We start from the raw sequence: 20,108 nt of genomic DNA, 5'->3' as shown, positions 1-20,108 counted from the left end.
CATGGATTTGGCCTGTTGGTAATTCAAAATAGGTGGTGTCGGAGTTGGGATAGAAGAAGGTGTTGTTTGGTGGAGAATGGTGGTGGTTGTGTTGTTTAGCAGTGGTGGTGGTAGAGTGAGATTAATGATAGACGGTGGAGGACGAAAAAGCAAAGGGTGTTGCAGAGATGGAATAGGGAAGGTTAGGATTGAAATTTCTGTTTTGCCCCTCAAAGTTGATCACATGTTGTGCACATGACTATTTTCTGTTAAATTTTTTAACAGAGGTACTATTGATTGGACCAAAATGAAATGAAATTAAAAATTAAGGGTCAAAATTGAGCAAATTAAAAACATAAGGACATATTTTAATTGTCTTCCCTGAAGAAAGTTCATTTTGATAATAATCAATTTGATTTGTTTTATTGAGAATTTTACATTCAAGTCGATTTAACTTTGTAAAATTAAAAAGGAAAAATATATAAATTGCAATGTCTTATCTATCTTATATATAAAAAAAAAAAAAAAAAAAAAAAAATCTCACTCACTTGCACTACATTAGAAGTACACTATACATGAGTAGATATCTTATTAACCCATTATTTATACATCATAATTCAATGTTGTTATGCATACTACTATGTTGATTGATACTACTTTTTGGTAGAACAATGGCAAATTGTAGCTTAGTGATAGTCGAACTCCACATGTCTTTTGTATGAACTATTTAAATAACTGAAAATGGTGGAGAGGAAAACCTATGGAAATTTTTTGCTTGTCCTAAGAAAATTGTAATGGATTTTCCTACCTACAGAAAATTAATAAACATATTAATTTGTTGGTCATGTATTGTTTTTGTGCCTACCATGAAATTTTCTAGTAGAAAATAAACATTTGTATACATGAAGTTTGGCTTTGTTGACCAGATATGCACACATTTGCATATACTGGTTTTATTTATGACTCCTATAATAAATATCTAGTTTGGTTGGGCTTCGAAAACTTGAGGAGCCTATAAACTTCATCACAGGTCCCATTTCGATGATTCAAATCGTTCATTTTGTAGGGTCATCAATGTTTAATATCCATGAAAAAAAAATAGTTAGATCCAATAATTATCACTTTTTCATTTTATTGAATTTATTTCTAAAAAAATGGACAGCAAATATATTTTTAAAATTAACCATCTATTTTTTTAGAAACAAATGCGACAAAATGAAAGGTTATGATTATTGGAAAACTCTAAATATTTTCATGGAAAATATACATCAAGAGCCCTACAAAATGACAAGTTCAGTTCATTAAAACAAGGTCTGTGGTAAATCCTACGGGCCCCTCAAGTTCTCTCATGTTGAAATGTCAATATTAGAGAAACCCAACCCATCCCATTTTGGGGTGTATATGGTATGCAAGTTATGACAATTTGTAATATTGATACTATAAATATCATAATTGAATCACTTTCAGTTATAACTAAAACAAACATAATGGGTCATAATCAATGACCATTTCAGCCATAACTAAAATAATAATGAAAATGGGTTATAACAAATACACATTGAATCATAATTAAGTCATAACTAATACCAAAATGAGTCATAACAAAACATCACTACAAACATAACTAAAGATTTCTTCAATTATAATCAAAATAAAAATCACAATAGAATAATAATAATCAATACCATAATAAATAATTATCGAATTATAACAAACACTATAATTGAATATAACTAAGAACCACAAAAATTGTAACGAGGAATATAATTAAGAGTGTAAAAATGGCCCGTGGACCACCCGAAGCTCGGTCCGGGACCCTGGGCCTAGGTCCTTTGTTTGGAAGCCCGGTTCGGCCTGAAACCCGACCTGGTCCAAAAAAATAATTTACCCTGCAGGAGACCCGACCCGACCCGACCCACGGCCCACCTACCCCCCAACGACTCTCTAGTCTCCCAATGGTTATAAAATTCAAAAAAATAAATAAACATTTCAATTGGTCATGTGACCGTTTATACATCTCTAAAGCCAAAATAAATTACAAATTCACTCCCTCCTCCCAAACTCCTATAAATACCACCCCTCTCCCATTTTATTTCTTACAAACAATTTTCTCTCTCAAACTCTCAACGCTCTCAATTAATTTTAAAGTCTCACACCTAAGTAGCAATTGCAATTGTGCAAGAAGAAACTTTTATTAGAAAAAGTTAATTTTTGTATCGTATTTGCCTGCAATAACCCTCATTCTTGTCTTAGTCACGTTCATGTACATTTGCATGATTTTGGTCTTGTTGAGCTTGCGTTTGTAGACTTTGACTTGTTTTGCCTAAGTAAAGGTCTCTGTCTTGTTTTGTACTTATGTGTTTTGCCTAAGTGTTATATGCATGCTTTGCTCCTTACTTGGTGTCTTAAGCCTAGGTCATTCCAAGCCTAGGTCATCTATCCTTGCCGTCTCAAGCCTAGGTCACATCTTTGAACCTCTCACACCTAGGCCGTTGTGCGCCAACACCTAGGACCATCTCGGGACCACCTTGGTTGACTTCCCCCGTCACCTAGGCATATTGGTTGAGATGTGCATCATCTAGGCCGAGGTGTGCATCACCTAGGCCGAGATGTTATCATCTAGGCATCCAACATCTCTGATCCCTGCACCTAGCGATCTTGTTTCGGGACTGGTACGACTTAGGCCGAAGTGTGGCACATCTAGGCAAGGTGTGACACACCTAGGTCAAGTGTTATCCTTCCTAGCCGAGATCATTGAAACCTTCTTGTCCGAAGCCTATGTCGTGATCCGAGATCATTGCCTTGTTAGAGTGCCCATGCCATCTTACTTGTCATACACACTTTGTCATGCTCTTGTCATTTCATTCTGGCACATTTTGAGGAGATCCAATCCGGTGATACCACGTGTCCCAGTAGAGGGTTAAGTCAGATTGTAGCTGAGAACCCATATCGTTTTGTCACATCTTTGACTTGTAGAGAGAGAAGCTCAAGGAAGAAGAAGAAAAAGAAGTTCTTAGAGAGAGAACTAGATTTCTAAGGTTGATCCTTGGAGTTTGAACTGTTGGATTTGCATTTTGAGGTTAAATAAAATAGATTTTTATTTTGTTACAAAAACAAAATGAAAATCTAAAACAGAAAAATAATAAAGCAGAAAATAAATTAATTACTTGCCAAATTATTTTCTTGAACAAATTTTATGATCAAGTCTAGTGTTTAACACTATGTCCTTAAGATAGATTCGTCCTCTCCATGGTACTTTCAGAATGTGAACGTCTATCTCTCAAGATAAAATGATCAACAGCAAGCAATAGTAGCACTACAAATTGTTTGCACAACGAACACACTAAGTGTTTACACTCTTTCTCACAGAAATTTAATGCAACAAAATGCAGAGATTTATTGCAGATAAGTACGAAAATTGTGAATGAAAAATCAATAGAGGGTCTGTCTATTTATAGGAGAAAAAATGACTGTTTGGTTTGAATTAAATAGGTGCAAACCTGTTCAATTTGAATTGAACAGATATGGCACTGTTTGGGTTTGAATTTGAACAGATATTGAAACTATTCCGGTTTAAATTCAAACAGATAAAAACCAGGCAGAATTTTGGTAGAGAGGAAAATCGGATAGATTTTTTTGGAATTAATTTGAATTCTGGACAGAAATTTTATTTTACCAAAAAATAAAGTTAAATTCAAATGCTTTTTGCCTAAAAAGATAGGCATTGGGTTGGAAAAGCCCAACCCAACCTCACACCACGCACCCGCGCCTAAGCCCAAGCCTAGCCAAACCGACCGGACGGCAATGGCGCACGCGTGTGGTTATTTTTGGGTCTAATAGGTCTAGCCCAATTTGCCCATAACCTCTCCCTTCTACAAACTTGGGGAGCCTCTCCCCAAGTTATAATACCAAGCTTTATAAACTCATAAATTTCTTCCCACCAAACCAATGTGGGACAAGCCTTTATTCAAACCTTTAAAGATTTTTCACCAAAACTCCATTTCCATGGGGTATACTTTGACTTCAATTTATCATTCACCCGATAATGGTTTTGAGCAATCAAATATACTACGTGGATCACAACGCGGCATAGAACGCGTTACCACCTTGACCCATGAAATTCGGCGCATGGGTCCTACCTAAAAAATAGACCAAAGTTTAAGGAAAAATCAGGGCTCTGTTTGGTTGTATTTTCAAATTATAATTCTACCTACACATTCTAATACCATGTTTGGATAGGATTTTCAAATCATATTTCCACACTAAACAGAAAACTCTGCAGAAAACACTCTGTGTCAAAGGCAGGATTTTTTTTTTTTTTTGAAATTTGGCTTAACTGGTCATCCCACCGGACGTCCTGAACAGTGGGAATTTTATTTATTTTTTTTTGCAATTGGCACTATTTTTTTTTATAATATTTTTAATAAAACAATATTTTTCGAATCTTTACAAAAAATTTATAAGCTTTTCATAGATTTTTAAATTGTGTGTTTGGTTATGAGTTGTAAGTTTTTGTATCACATATCATATGTCATATCAAAAATTTCTCACTCAATTCAAAACTCATTCACCAAACAAATTTTCTATACTCAAATCAGAATTCCAAAACTCATAAACTCAAAATACAACTTATATTCTCAAATCATTGTTAGAAAATTCTATCAAACGTAACCCAGATTTTTCCAAAACTCAAAACCATTTCTAACAATCTCCCACATAAATGGAATTTGATGACAACGGAAATGCAACAATATGCAGAATTTGTCGAAAGAGTATAAATCGAAAATATCTTGCATTAGGATAGGTAGCTGTCGGCCTTGAACCTTCCCTAGTGATAACTAATTGGACTTACTAGCTAACCAATGGACGTGATGTCTTGAATTGTTCAGCCGTTTGTGTAAGCTAAGACAATAGATTTCACACAAAATATCTTCTGACACATCGTGGTTCTCACGGTTGTGTTTATTTTAGCCTTGAACGCTCCTGGTTTTCATGAGTGCTTCTAGAGAATTTAGCCTCTTCATTCTTATAAAACTGACCTCAATTCGACACTCATATAAGTGATTCTTATTGTGAGTGTCTCCTTATACTTGTCTTGATTTTTATGCCTAAATCAAGATATAAGTAATCATTAAAAGCAAAACTTATCCTTAAACCCCTGTATACAACATATGTTGCAGATATCACTCTCACCATAGGAATGGGTAGGGAATTTTAATGTCTTGATAATTTCTGGCGAGCCACACATAACTTAGTTGCCCCTTTGAACTTAGTTATTGCGATCTCCAATCATATAAGTAGAGTTGCCATTACGATGAGGCTTATGTAATAGGCTTTAATCTCATCCCCTTCGATGAACTATACACTTGCTCTTTTGTCAAACCTTTTGTTAACGGATCCGCAATATTCTCTTTAGATTTTATATAATCTATTGAGCTTATTCCATTTGAGAACAATTGCCTTACGGTATTATATCGACGACGAATATGTCGTGACTTACCATTATACATTTGATTTTGTGCCCTACCTATTGCAGATTGACTATCACAATGAATGCAGATAGCTGGCACAGGTTTTGGCCACATTGGAATGTCTTCTAAGAAGTGGCAAAGCCATTCTGCTTCTTCTCATTCTTTGTCTAAAGCAATGAACTCAGATTCCATTGTGGATCGTGCAATGAATGTTTGTTTTGTGGATTTCCAAGAAATAGCAGCGCCTCCCAGAGTAAAGACATATCCACTAGTGGATTTTGAATCTTTAGTATCTGATATCCAATTGGCATCACAATAACCTTCGAGTACTGTCAGATATCGAGTAAAGTTCAAACCATGATCATGGGTAAATCTTAGATAACTAAGAACCTGAATGATCGCTTTCCAATGGTCTTCTTTGGGATTACTAGTGTACCTACTCAATTTACTGACAACATAGGCTATATCAGGACGAGTACAATTCATTAGGTACATTAGGCTTCTAATGATTTGGAAGTATTTTAACTGAGACACCGCATCACCTTTATTTTTCGATAAATAAAGACTGCTGTCTACAGGTATTCTAGCTACATTCATATCATCCTTGATAAATTTACCAAAAATTTTCTCAATATAATGAGATTGAGATAATGCATACCTATCATATATTTTAATAATTTTCATTCCTAATATAACATCTGCGACTCCCATATCTTTCATATCAAATCTTCTATTCAACATTTGCTTAGTTAATTTAATCATGTTTTGACTGCTTCTAATGATAAGCATGTCATCCACATAAAGACAAACTATGACATATCTTTGGTCAGTGTTTTTAACATAGACGCACTAGTCACATTCGTTTATCTTAAACCCATTAGTAAGCATAGTATGATCAAATTTTTCATGCCATTGCTTAGGTGCTTGTTTTAATCCACAAAGAAATTTTACAAGCTGACAAACTTTCTTTTCTTGCCCCGGCACTACAAACCCTTCAAGTTGCTCCATATAGATCTCTTCATTTAGATCACCGTTTAAGAAAGTTGTCTTAACATCCATATGATGTATTTCTAAATTATACAACGTTGCTATAGCAATAAGCATACGAATGGATGTTATTCTAGTCACAGGAAAATATGTGTCAAAATAGTCCAGACCTTCCTTTTGTCTATAACCTTTTACTACAAGTCTTACTTTATACTTATCTATTGAACCATTTGCTTTCATTTTTCTCTTGAATATCCATTTATATCTAAGAGGTTTAGAACCAGGTGGAAGATCCACCAATTCTCAAGTATAATTTTGCATAATGGATTCAATTTCATTATTAACAGCCTCTTTCCACAAAGTGCTTCAGGACTTATCATTGCTTCCTTAAAGCTTTGAGGTTCATTTTCTAACAGGTATGTCAGAAAATCTAGACTAAAAGATTTTGATGTTCTTGATCTCTTACTTCGTCTTGATTCATCATCAGTTAAATCTTGTTGGTCGAGACCGTTACTAGTCTCTTGTGTTTGATTGTCATTAGTTTCTTGACTTTGTGTACAATCATAAGTTCTTTTCTGTGAACTTAATTCCTGTTCTTTCTTGTAAGGAAAGACATGTTCAAAAAACACAACATTCCTTGACTCTATAATAGTGTTCACATTTATATTAAGTATTTCTTATTTATAAGTCAAAAATCGATATGCACTACTATTCTGAACATAACCAATAAACACATAATCTACTATTTTTGGTCCTATCTTAGTCTTTTTAGGAACAGGTACTTCAACTTTTGCCAAACACCCCCACGCTTTTAAGTATTTGTAGGAAGACGGTCGACCTTTCCATAATTCATATGAAGTGCTATTGGTTTTCTTGTGGGGTATTCTGCTAAGAACATAATTAGCAGACAATATTGCTTCCCTCCACAAGTTCTGCGGTAAGCCTAAACTTAGTAACATGGAATTCATCATTTCTTTAAGGGTTCTATTCTTTCTTTCAGCAATTCCATTTTGCTGTGGAGAATAGGGTGTTGTAGTTTGGTGAATAATGCCATGTTGTGCACAAAATTCATTTAAAGATGCATCATATTCACCACCCCTATCACCTCTAACCATTTTAATGGTTTTTTCAAGTTGATTTTCAACTTCAATTTTGTAGAGTTTAAATATTTCTAAGGCTTCATATTTGCTTCTAAGTAAGTATACATAACAATATCTTATGCAGTCATCGATAAATGTTATGAAATACTTTTTTCCTCCTCTAGTTTGAATAAATTTAAGATCACATACATCAGTATGAATTAATTCTAGAGGTTCGATTTTTCTTTTAACCGATTTAAATGGAGCCTTAGTTAGTTTCCCTTTTTCACAAATCTCACATTTGTGATTAAGATCAATTTCAAACTTTGATATATAATCCAAACCAATTAATCTACGCAAAGCATCAAAATTTACATGTTCTAATCTACCATGCCATAAATTCGACTCAAGAATATAAGTAAAAGATGTGTTATTCTTATTCATAACAAGTTTTGGTACATCCGTCATTACATTCAATTTAAAGAGACCATCACTCATGTATCCCTTACCAACATACATACCACTGTTTGTTAATACAAATTTATCAGACTCAAATACAAGCCTAAAACCATTTTTACTTAACAAAGAACCAGAAACTAAATTCTTTCGGATGTCTGATACATACAGTACGTTGTTGAGGGTAAGTTCTTTCCCTGATGTCATCTTTAATATCACTTTTCCTTGTCCATCCATAGTAGAAGTAGAAGAATTTTCCACGAAAAGTTGTTCACCATTTGTAGCATCATTGTAAGTTGTGAACATTTTCTTGTCCGCACATATGGGACGAGTTGCCCCAGTGTCAACCAACCATTCCTTGGGATTTCCAACCAAATTAGCCTCAGACACAACAGCAAAGAGGTTGATGTCATTTACCTCGTCAGAGATGTAATCTAATTCTGTCATATTGGCTTGATTAGTGGTCTGCTTGCTTGTACTTCCGCAATCTTTCTTAGGGCGGCGGCAATCAGCAGCTCGATGTCCGGTCTTACCATAGTTATAGCATTTACCTTTGAACTTTTTATTGCCATTGTTGTCGCCTTGTTTAGGACCATCTCCAGTAAACTTCCTCTTTTTGTTTTGTGGTTTGTGCACTTGTTCAACCACTTTAGCCTTAGACTTAATGGGATTTTTCCCATTTCTCTTTTCATCCTTTTAGTTATCTTCCTCAATTCTCAATCTTACAATTAATTCATCCATAGTCATCTCCTTGCGTTTATGTTTTAAATAATTTTTGAAATCTTTCCAAGCCAGTGGTAACTTTTCCACTAAAGCAACGACTTGGAAAGACTCGCTAAGAGACATACTTTCAGAATGAATATCATATAAAATTATTTGAAAATTTTGAACTTGAGAAATTACTGTTTGGGAGTCTACCATAACGAAGTCCAGAAATTTACCGACAACAAATTTCTTTGTGCCGACATCCTCTGTCTTGTACTTTTTCTCCAAAGAATCCCATAATTCTTTTGCTATTTTCAGAGGGCTGTAAACATTATACAACATGTTGTCAAGGCCATTGAGGATGTAGTTTATGCATAGGAAATCAGAATGTTTCCAAGTATCTATAGAGGCAACAACTTGCCGATCACTTTCATCCTCTCTAAGTACTGGAGCCTCTTGACGGAGAAATCGGGCCAAATTTAGGGTTGTAAGATAGAACATTATTTTTTGCTGCTATCTTTTAAACTCAGTACCGTTAAATTTTTCTGATTTTTCTCCATGATTTATTGGAACTTGAACATGGTTCTGGATAGGGACCGGAGTTAGTGTAACAATTGGAGTACCACTTCTAGTTGCTGTTTCAGCTGCAGTAGCCATAATATCTAATTACAAAAATCAGAAAAAACCAAAACACAAATTAATTTTCTAGTTACTAAAATCAGAAAATAAATTATAACGCAAAATAATTTTATTTTCCTTATTACTAAAACTAGAAAAATAAAATACCACAATAATTTTCTGTAACACAAATAAATATTCTATAATTGTTAATGACACGAGTATATTACTACTAGTTGTCAAAGAAAATAAATAGTATATTACTACTATTTGTCAAACAGTATATTACTATTATTTGTATTTTTCAATTAGAATATCACTTTGTGAAAACACAGAAAATTAAATACAATGAAGACACCAAAAAATAATATGTCTTCAGATTGTTGGACAATCTTCACTGTATTTGAAAAATAAATTATGTTTATGTACTTAACAAGAAACGGAATACAGAAAAAATAAAGGAAATGAGAGAGTTTGTTTGATTACAAATATCAAACCAAAAAATAAAATAAAATAAATAAAACAGATTTTTATTTTGTTACAAAAACAAAATGAAAATCTAAAACAGAAAAATAATAAAGCAGAAAATAAATTACTTGCCAAATTATTTTCTTGAACAAATTTTCTAATCAAGTCTAGTGTTTAACACTATGTCCTTAAGACAGATTCGTCCTCTCCACGGTACTTTCAGAATGTGGACGTCTATCTCTCAGGATAAAATGATCAACAGCAAACAATAGCAGCACTACAAATTGTTTGCACAACGAACACACTAAGTGTTTACACTCTTTCTCACAGAAATTTAATGTAGCAAAATGCAGAGAATTATTACAGAGGAGACGTACAAAAATTGTGAATGAAAAATCAATAGAAGGTCTGTTTATTTATAGGAGAAAAAGTGGTTGTTTGGTTTGAATTAAACAGGTGCAAACCTGTTCAGTTTGAATTGAACAGATATGGCACTGCTTGGGTTTGAATTTGAACAGATATTGAAACTGTTCCGGTTTAAATTCAAACAGATAAAAATCGGGTAGAATTTTGGTAGAGGGGAAAATCGGACAGATTTTTTCCAGAATTAATTTGAATTTTGGACAGAAATTTTATTTTACTAAAAAATAAAATAAAATTCAAATGTTTTTGGCCAAAAAAGATAGGTATTGGGCCGGACAAGCCCAATCTAACCTCACGCACACGCGCCCAAGCCCAGCCCGCCCAACCAACTGGACGGACGTCAATATGCCCGCGTATGTGGTTATTTTTGGGTCCAATGTGTCTAACCCAATTTACCCATAACATCTCCCTTCTACAAACTTAAGGTGCTCTTTGGGGCCCTCCTTAAGTTATAATACCAAGCTTTATAAACCCATAAATTTCTTCCCACAAAACCAATGTAGGGCAAGCCTTTATTCAAACCTTCAAGGATTTTCCACCAAAACTCCATTTCCATGGAGCACACTTTGGGTTCAATTTCTCATTCACACGATAATGGTTTTGAACAACCAAATATACCACGTGAATCACAGCACGGCATAAAATGCGTTGCCACCTTGACTCGTGAAATTCAGTGCATGGGTCCCACCTAAAAAATAGACCAAAGTTTAAGGAAAAATCAGATTTTTCCAAAACTTCAAAACCATTTCTAACAAATATATGGGTAACAAATATTATGTAACCATTATTACTGCAATAAAAGAAAACTTTGATAAATATTTTGATCCGCTGCCTCATCTTTTAGGTTAGCCATCATAATTGATCCTACGTGTAAAGAAATTGGTTTATAAGAATTTTTAAAACATATTTTTTCTGACCAAGAATAATTTTCCCCTATTATGAAAACAAACAAAAAATTATTTAAAGAATATAGGGCAGCTGCAATTGCAAATAATTTTTTCTACACCAGCCTTATCTCGAGGCAGAAGATTAAGTATTTTTTCAACAATAAAAATTGAAAAATATCTCAACATACAAGCATAAGTAGTTTTGAATTTCAATGTTATTTGGATATCCCATTAGTGCATGATAGTGAAGATTTTGATGTTTTAGATTGGTGGAAACAAAATGAACATATGCAGCATGTGCTTTCACAGATGGCCCGTGATATACTAACCATTCATATTTCTATAATTGTTTCTGAAACAGCTTTTGGTGCAAGTGGATGGGTGCTGAATGATTACCACAGCAAACTTTCACCCCAAATAGTTAAGGCACTGATGATATCCAAAGATCATATGTATGCACTTATGAGAAGACAAAATTATAGTGAAAATGAGATAATTCAAAGCGATTTGCTTGACATATCATCGGGTAACGTAAGTGAATTATCTACCTTCTTCGATAACTGATCAATAATTTGTTTTTCACTATTTCATTTCATTATTTTTTTTTTTTGTATTAAATTATTGAGGTGAAGTATAATGCAAATGATTGGTAAACTAATAGGTGCCAACCTAGTTAAGATGTACTTGACCTATAGTGATGCAATTGCTCTACCATCATCAATAATTTACATTTATTTTATTTAATGATATAAATTTTTGTAATATTTTATTTTATTTTGAAATAAAAATTAATAAATGTTATCTATTTAATATAATATTATAATATTGAAAGTTTCATTTTGATATATATATATATATATATATATAAATTATTCATTTCAGAAGAACAAAATTACATAATTTTATACTTTTTTAAGTCATAACTAAAAAAACATAATTCATACATAATTAAATTTAAATATTACCACATGAAACATAACCAAATATCTTATTAATCTTAACTAAAATATCATAGTATAATTTTTCTTTTATTTTTTATCTCTCATAAATAATCTACATATATCATATATTTATCGTTTATTTTTTGTAAGAAAAAAGACTCACCAAGTCTAGCCCGCGGCCCGAGCCCAAGCCCACCAATCTAGCCCTAGGCGTTAATCTAAGTGGGTCTGAGCCTAGATCCCACTTTTTACGCGCAAACTAGCCCACCCCAACCCAACCCAACCCAACCCAACCCAACCCAAAAAAAAGACAAAAGCCCGCACGGCCCGTGGTGGGTCAGACCGAAATTACACCTCTGCATATAATACAAATTTTTTTTTTTTAGTGTGGTCATTCCAGCTTATCGAATTTTTTAATACTAAACCATCGCTATCAATAAATATGACAATTGGTTGGCTCTATATTCATACTATTATATATGTGAATACTGATTTGGTGATCAAAAGTGTAGTTGCTTCTCATTTTGTCACGTAGTAAATTTTTTTATTCTAAATAAAAAAATAAAAATGTTAAAAATTTTAAAAATTTTATTAGATATTTGGCAAAAATTTTGTTAAAATTTTTGAAATCGCTAGCATTACTCATAAAAAAATATTATTTAAAAGTATGGGTAGGATTTGAATTCAAAATCTAAAATTTTATTAAGAACACTTTTATCATTTGAATAATACATATTATGATATTAATTTCTTTATTTTTTATTTTTATACTTATCTAAATTATATATGACACCCGCTAATACCAACATATGACGACATAATGGCTTGGATCCCGTTGTTGTGCAATATATTAGTATATAGGGCTCCCATGACACAGAAATGTGGTTTTTTTTTTTTATTTTTTATTTTTTTATTTTTTTTTTTTTTAAGAGGGGACTTAAATATGGGTTAAAAGGGAGAAAAATCGTCGTCAGCTATCTCACGCAATTTAATCTATTCCAATCAAGCCACGTGGTATGATAAGCCATATATACACAATATTTCTGAAAATTTTAAGATATATATATCATTTGATGTTTGGTTACAATTTTTTTTTTTTTTTTTGGCAAAATTTATTTTACTTCCTAGTAGTACAGCTTGATAGCATTTTATTCCTATCTTTTAAAAATAGTCATATGTTTTCATGTGATTTTAGATTAAAATATAACCATTAATACCGTTAAGTATAAATGTAAAATGATTATGATACCCTCAAACCTTATATTTTTTGTTATTTTCTTTCTTTCTTATCTCTTATACACATAATTTATAATAACTAATATTAATTCAATTAAATCACAATTAATTATAAATTCTTAATTATTTATTGTAATTCTTAAATTTTTATTTTAATTTTAATTTAATTATATTTTAGATAACAATTTATTCTAAATATTGAACTATTTATTGTAATTACTATTTTTTAATCTAATTTTACTTTAATTATATTTTATATCACAATTAATCTTAAATTCGTAATTTATTATAATTTCTGACATGTTAGTCTAATTTTAATTTAATTAAATTTTGGATTGATTTATTTTCATACTTCAAATCAATTCTTAATTATATTTTATATTTTAGATCAATTATTAATTATATTTTATTTTAATTAATATATTAATCTAATTCTAAGTTTGGAGAAAATGAGGGTAAAATTGTCCTTTTGTGTATTAATTTCATTCTAATTTTTCACAAAACAAAACCCACTCTAAAAAATAATGTGGGTAATATACCTGTCGTTAATTTGGATGGAAAAACTAACGGTAATACTTTAGTCCAAAATCATATGAAGGCTTTTTAGCCTCCGTTTGGGAAGTGGGTTGGTTTTTTGGCTTTTTTGGCTATTTTAGCCTGGGCTTAAAAGCTTGGTTTGGGAAGGGCTTTTTGGCTTTTTGGCTTTTTTGAGTTTTTTTGTGAGAGAAGAATGTAATGATTATGGGTTGGATGTGATGTTTTGTTTGTTATAACTAAAATAGCCTATTTTGTTTTTTGTGGCTAAAATAGCCAAAAAAGCCTCCAACCCACCTTCTCAAACGGTGCCTTAGTTATATTTGAACGATAGAGGGGTACAATGTTTCAGCCCCAAACCACAAAGAGATTAAATAAATTTAACCTCTCTTTTTTTGTACTTATGACTCCGGTAGTATTGAGTTATGTCATTTGTTATAATCAAACACACAAATAACATAATTTACATATGATACACACCTTATGTAGATAATTAATAGAATTTTCTCTAGCAATTATCATTATTCAAATTAAAGTCCTCGTTTATCTAGAGGCTTCTTTAGGTGTTGTTTAATAAACTGAAAGCTGAGGGCTAAAAATTAAGTACTGAAAACTTAATGTTGGATATTTTAAGTTGAAAATTTGTTTGATAAAAATTAAGTGATGAACTAAGGTGGTGTTTGATAAAATTGAAAACTGAAGACTGAAAATTAAGTATTGAAAACTAAATGCTGAATTTTTTAAGTTGAAAAATTGTTTGTTAAAAATTTAAGTGTTGAACTAAAAATAAGTTTTTAAATATGTATAAGATCAAATTTAAAATTTATTATTTTGAAATTGTATATTTAATTTTTAAATTGTGATAGTGGTGGTAATGGTGATGGTGGTGGTGATAGCAATAACGTTGAGTAAAGGTGAGAAATAAATTTTAAGATTTAATTTAATAAAAATAGTTTAAATGAGAGAAATAAATATGGAGAAATAGATTTTAAGTATTATACATAACAATTTAATTGAGTATTTTATTATTTTCAAATAATTTCTCCCTTCAAGTAAAGATTAATTTTAATTTTAGGCGTAAGAAATGATAAATTGTTTGAATTATTTATTATTCTCAAATAATTTCTTGATCTTTCATTTCCTATTAATTACTTTGAATTTATTGTGAAGCGATTAAGCCTGCGTTTGGTTGTGTTTTGTAAATGTGATTTGAGAGTATGAGTTATATTTTGAGTTTGTGTGTTGTAGAATTATGATTTGAGTGTAGAAAATTTGTTTGGTAAAGAGTTTTGAAAATAGTTTTAGAAAAGATGTTTGATTTGAGTGGGGAATTGTTGATGTGACATTTGATATGTGATACAAAAATTTACAACTCATAACTAAACATATAATTCAAAATTATTTTAAAGCACATAAAAAATTTAAAAATTTTCAGAAAATATTTTTCCCGATTATATAAATGAATTGCAAAAAAAAAAAAAAAAAAAAAAAAAAAAAAAAAAAAAAAAAAAAAACTGTACAACAGAGGACGTCCGGGCGAAAGACCCCATGGACATCCGGGCGGTCTTCCCTGAGGCATTAAAATCACAAAAAACGCTGCTGATGCACAGAGCTCTCGGCAGAGATTTTGAAAATTGATTCCAAACACTCAACCAAACATCATACTGAAACACACCTGTAGAATTACATTTTCAATTCACAACCAAACAGAGCCTAAATTTTTTCTACTTCTATTTTTAATTTTTAATTTTTTTAATCATGTAAGAAATATTAACCCTCGTTTTTTTAAATATGCATCAACTAAAGGTACTCAAAGATAAAAATTAAAATTTAAGAATAATATATGATTGAAAAAAATAAAATAATAATTTTTTTATATATATATAAATAAGTAATGTAAAATGTTGGAAAAATAATTCTATTTATTTTAAATTTAAAAAAAATAAAATAATAAATTCATTACTTAAAAAAAATAAATTTTGGCTTATGTATGTGATGTGATGTAAGTCTTATCTTGTTAAGGAACCACATTGGTACATTATTAGAATATTCTTAAATGTTTCTTTCTCCCTCTCCCTCACCATTTTCTTGGAATCTCCTGTTGCTTGTTTGACTAACACTTCTTCTCTCTCTCTCTCTCTCTCTATATATATATATATATATACTTTCCCCAATTACTCGAATTGAGTCGCTGTACATTTCTCTCTTGTTTCATTTTAACCTTCAAAAAGCAGAATCACTGTATCTATGGAATCTCTCATCATATGACTCGTGTGGTTCGTCCGTTTCTCTTCCTCCACTGAAGTTGAAGTGGGGGCTTCTTTCATCTACCCTTTTTAGGGTCAATCTCTTTTTATCCTCGACACCATTTTCTAGGGTTTCAGAAGTCAAATTGATGATATTTCGTGGACTTCAAACATCGCGCTATTCACTTCCTTACAGGATCTCTATGGTAAGTATTCAAGTTCCATACCCTGTTAAAAAAGTCCCCAGACAAAACCACCTAGTTTTTTTGGGTGGTGATTGTACTGTGAAAATTAAATTTGTATAATAAAATGATAATTTTTAATTATTTTGTGAATAATTAAATCTAAATTTATAATTTTACTGTGCCTTATTTGGTTTTAAAATTTTAACTTACCTTATAAAAAATTAGTTTTGTTTTTTTTTTTTTTTTTGTACTTTCATGTTTTAGTAAAAAAAAATAATTTAAGAATTTGGGACTGGAGGGAACCAGACCCTTTCCAAAATTATTTCAAATCTATTCTAAATTTATCTCTATTCTCTAAACTATTTCAAATATATTCTAAATGTATCTCTATTCGCAAAACTACTTTAAATCTATTTTAAATTTATCTTTATTCCCAAAGTTATATTTGTGGTAAAGTATGTGGTACATCATACTTTCAAGTTAATCGAATTTATTTTTATGAAATTTTGTAAATAAGTTATTTACAAATTCGTATAAAAATTTAAAACAAATTAATTTGTATTTTGAATTAATAAAAAAATGTTTTTGAAAATAGTGAAAAAAATGTGTTCTACGTCTTTAGTGTATTTAGATTGAGGATCCATGTGATTTGGTTTTCAGAATCAATTTTGAAAGATAATTTTTGAAAAGAGTTGGAGGTCCCAAGTTCGAATCCCACTCCCCATGGGTTACTGTGCGGGCCACTGGAGGTTTGCCCGGTCGTTAACTTCACAGCCTTCAGGATTAATCCCATGCTTCGGCTGTGGGGATACCTGAGTTATCAAAAAAAAAAAAAAAAAAACTTTTGAAAAGAGTTACAAAATTTAAAAAATAGTTTGATTTTATATTTTGAAAATAGTTTTTAGATATTTGAAAACCTTTTTGGTTTTGAGTTTAAAAACTAATTTTTGAGTTTTTTGTTTTTCGTGTTTTTGTTGTCTTTAGTAAACCTTTTTCATATTTAGGTTAATTTTTTTTTTTAGATGCACATAATCTAAATGTATTTTTTTATATTTTAGTAAAATTTTTATTTTTGAAGTTTTTAAAAATAATTTTTTATTTTCAATCCGTATCTTGTTGTTTGTAATGAACTTTTAAATATTTTAATTAATATTTTTCAGTTTTTAGATCCACTAAATCTAAATACACTTAAAACATATAAAATTTATGATTTTTTTTTTAAAAAAATCACTAAATATTAAACAAATATACCCAAAAAAATTTTTAATGCATTTTCATAATTTTTTTTTTTGTATTTATTAAATTTCTTAAAGATTTCTTCACATTTCTTTTATCTTAAGGATATCTAGATTAGATTGTATCTAAAAAATAAAAATAAAAAAATTGGCCAGTATATTAAAAAATTTCACTATAAATAAGATAATACAAATTAAAAACTCAAAAACTATTTTTGAATACATCAAAATCAAACAAAGTTTTAAGAATCATTTAATCATTCAACACTGGTCGTCCAAATTAAAATTTAACACATTTTCTTCACTATTTTCAAAAATATTTTTTTTTAATTCAAAATATAAATTCATTTTGTTTTAAATTTTTACATAATTGATAAATAATTTTTTTACGAAGTTTCATACCAAAAAATATATATATTAACTTAAAAGTATGACATATCACATACTTTAACATAGATATTTGGTTTAATTAAGGGGATTGGTCAAAACACTCTCACAATAAAATTTTAATAAGTTTTTATTGAAAATTCAACATATCCCATTATTATCAAATTATTAAATTTTTAAATAATATAATTTTTTATTTAGATATCGATTTTTAATAAAATTAGTACATTTAAATTTTTTTCATTAAGATCTATCAAATAAAATCCATGATGACGATGAAATTCTTGAAAATAATAATAATATTATTATTATTATCATCAAAATTGATGTAGACTAGTAACATGTTACACTGACAATATTGTCTCAAAAAAAATTATATTTTACTTTATCTTTATTCAATTATGCGTCTCCTACGTAGGAGATTTATGATGCAAATAAATTGGACTGTCATTTTCACAAAACAATGGTTCAATAGACGGGTTTTGGCTAAATTTTTCTTTAATTAATATAAGTTTGGTAATAGTTTGATTTGAAATGGTTTTGGAAATATATGAATTTTAAATATATTTGGTTTAATTAATGTAAGTTTGGTAATAGTTTGATTTGAAATAATTTTGAGAATAGAGATAAATTTGAAATAGTTTTGGGAGGAACTCAATCACTGGAAATTTGACTTGAAATTTCGATATCTCTACAGTAAGTATTCAAGTTCCATTCTTTTTACATCTGCGATTGCATCGATCAATATGGGTTGTGACTTTTATGCTTGAATGTTCAGTGTTTATGTAGTTCATAATTGGATAAAATTGACTTGTTATCTGACCCACTTGATAAAATCTTCAATTGTTCAAGTTGCGTAAATTAATTCCTTTCAAACACAGCTTCTGATCTGGGCTATGAATTCAAAATCGTGATTGTTGCCTTGTTTTGTTGTCTCTGCTTTCCCTAGGGTTTCGGGTAAACGAGATTTTCAACACCCAACTTGAAATCACAAAGAAAAACACGGCAAATTGTTATCTGGGTACAGCTCAAAATTTTGAACCTGTCACTGCCGTTAGATTCTGGTTTCTTTGCTTCATCACGATGGAGGATGGAGAGATAGATTTTTCAAACCAAGAGGTGTGTTCAAGTCCAAACATTGGTGAACTCCCAAAAACTTCCTCTTGGGAGAGCTTTCTCAATGACTTTCAGAGGGAAACATGCACTCATACCCACATTTGCAACCCACCACGCCTTGATTCCTCTCATTCACACACTTGTCGTCATGTGCACACCAAAATTGTGCCTGCCGCAACTCAAGACAAGGTTTCCACTGGTGATATTGCAGAGTGCTTGGAAAAGAAATCAAACAGATGTCCAACAGGTAATCGTGAAGCGGTTCGCAAGTATCGCGAGAAGAAGAAGGCTCGCACTGCATCATTGGAGGATGAAGTTGTGGGATTGAAGGCTGTTATTCAGCAATTGATGAAGAGATTGCAAGGTCAAGCTGCATTGGAGGCCGAGGTTGCAAGACTCAAGTGTTTGCTTGTGGACATCCGAGGGAGGATTGATGGGGAGATTGGATCTTTTCCTTATCACAACCCTTCCAAGAATGCTGATATGTGTCAAAACCTTGCTAATCCAAACATGTCTTGTGTTTACGTGATAAATCCATGTGATGTGCAGTGTGATGATCAGGTCTACTGCTTTCAACAGGGGGTGGAAAGAAAAAGTGGGGAAGATGTATCAATGAATGGTCAAGGCTTCGGTGGTTGTGACTTTGAAAATCTGCAGTGTTTGAGGAACCAGAATGCTGGACCGAAGGAGTTCCCTGGTTGTGGACTATAATTCTTCTGGTGCAAACTAGGAAGCACAGATACAAATATGATACGGATACGGATACGGATAAAGATACGGTGATACAACAAAACTTATAAAAGTAGGATACATGTGTTAAGATACGTTTGTAAAATTATTAATAGTGAGTAACACATCAACTTAAGAATGTTGAGAATGTAAAATACTACACTGTAATTTTATAATATAAAATACTAGTTTTAAGAATTGTGAATTAATTTAAGTCATTAGTTAGTTTATTTCTTAAATTTCAATAGGTTTTACAAATATTTTGTTGCAATATCAAGTCCAATATGTTTATATCACAATAGCAAAATGATTCACATTAATTTGGACATGTGCTTTTTCCTTTTACACTAGTCAAAAATGTTATATGTTAAGTTTACTTGTTTATTTGTTTATTGATATTTAATTCTACTATTGTTATATTCACTT

The 20,108-nt window shown here is 31.0% G+C and overlaps 1 pseudogene across 1 annotated transcript; it reads left to right on the top strand.

Moving 5' to 3' along the window:
- Positions 1-15,882: 15,882 nt before the first annotated feature.
- On the top strand, positions 15,883-19,898 carry LOC145788625 (basic leucine zipper 19 pseudogene; annotated as a pseudogene). The gene is made up of 2 exons (XR_014329110.1): positions 15,883-16,236; positions 18,787-19,898. The product of XR_014329110.1 is annotated as a basic leucine zipper 19 pseudogene (transcript).
- Positions 19,899-20,108: the final 210 nt, after the last annotated feature.

Source organism: Camellia sinensis, chromosome 5 (assembly GCF_055761805.1).
Source record: "Camellia sinensis isolate YWXY chromosome 5, ASM5576180v1, whole genome shotgun sequence".
Classification (NCBI taxonomy): domain Eukaryota; kingdom Viridiplantae; phylum Streptophyta; class Magnoliopsida; order Ericales; family Theaceae; genus Camellia; species Camellia sinensis.
This window is presented reverse-complemented; position numbering and strand designations above follow the sequence as displayed.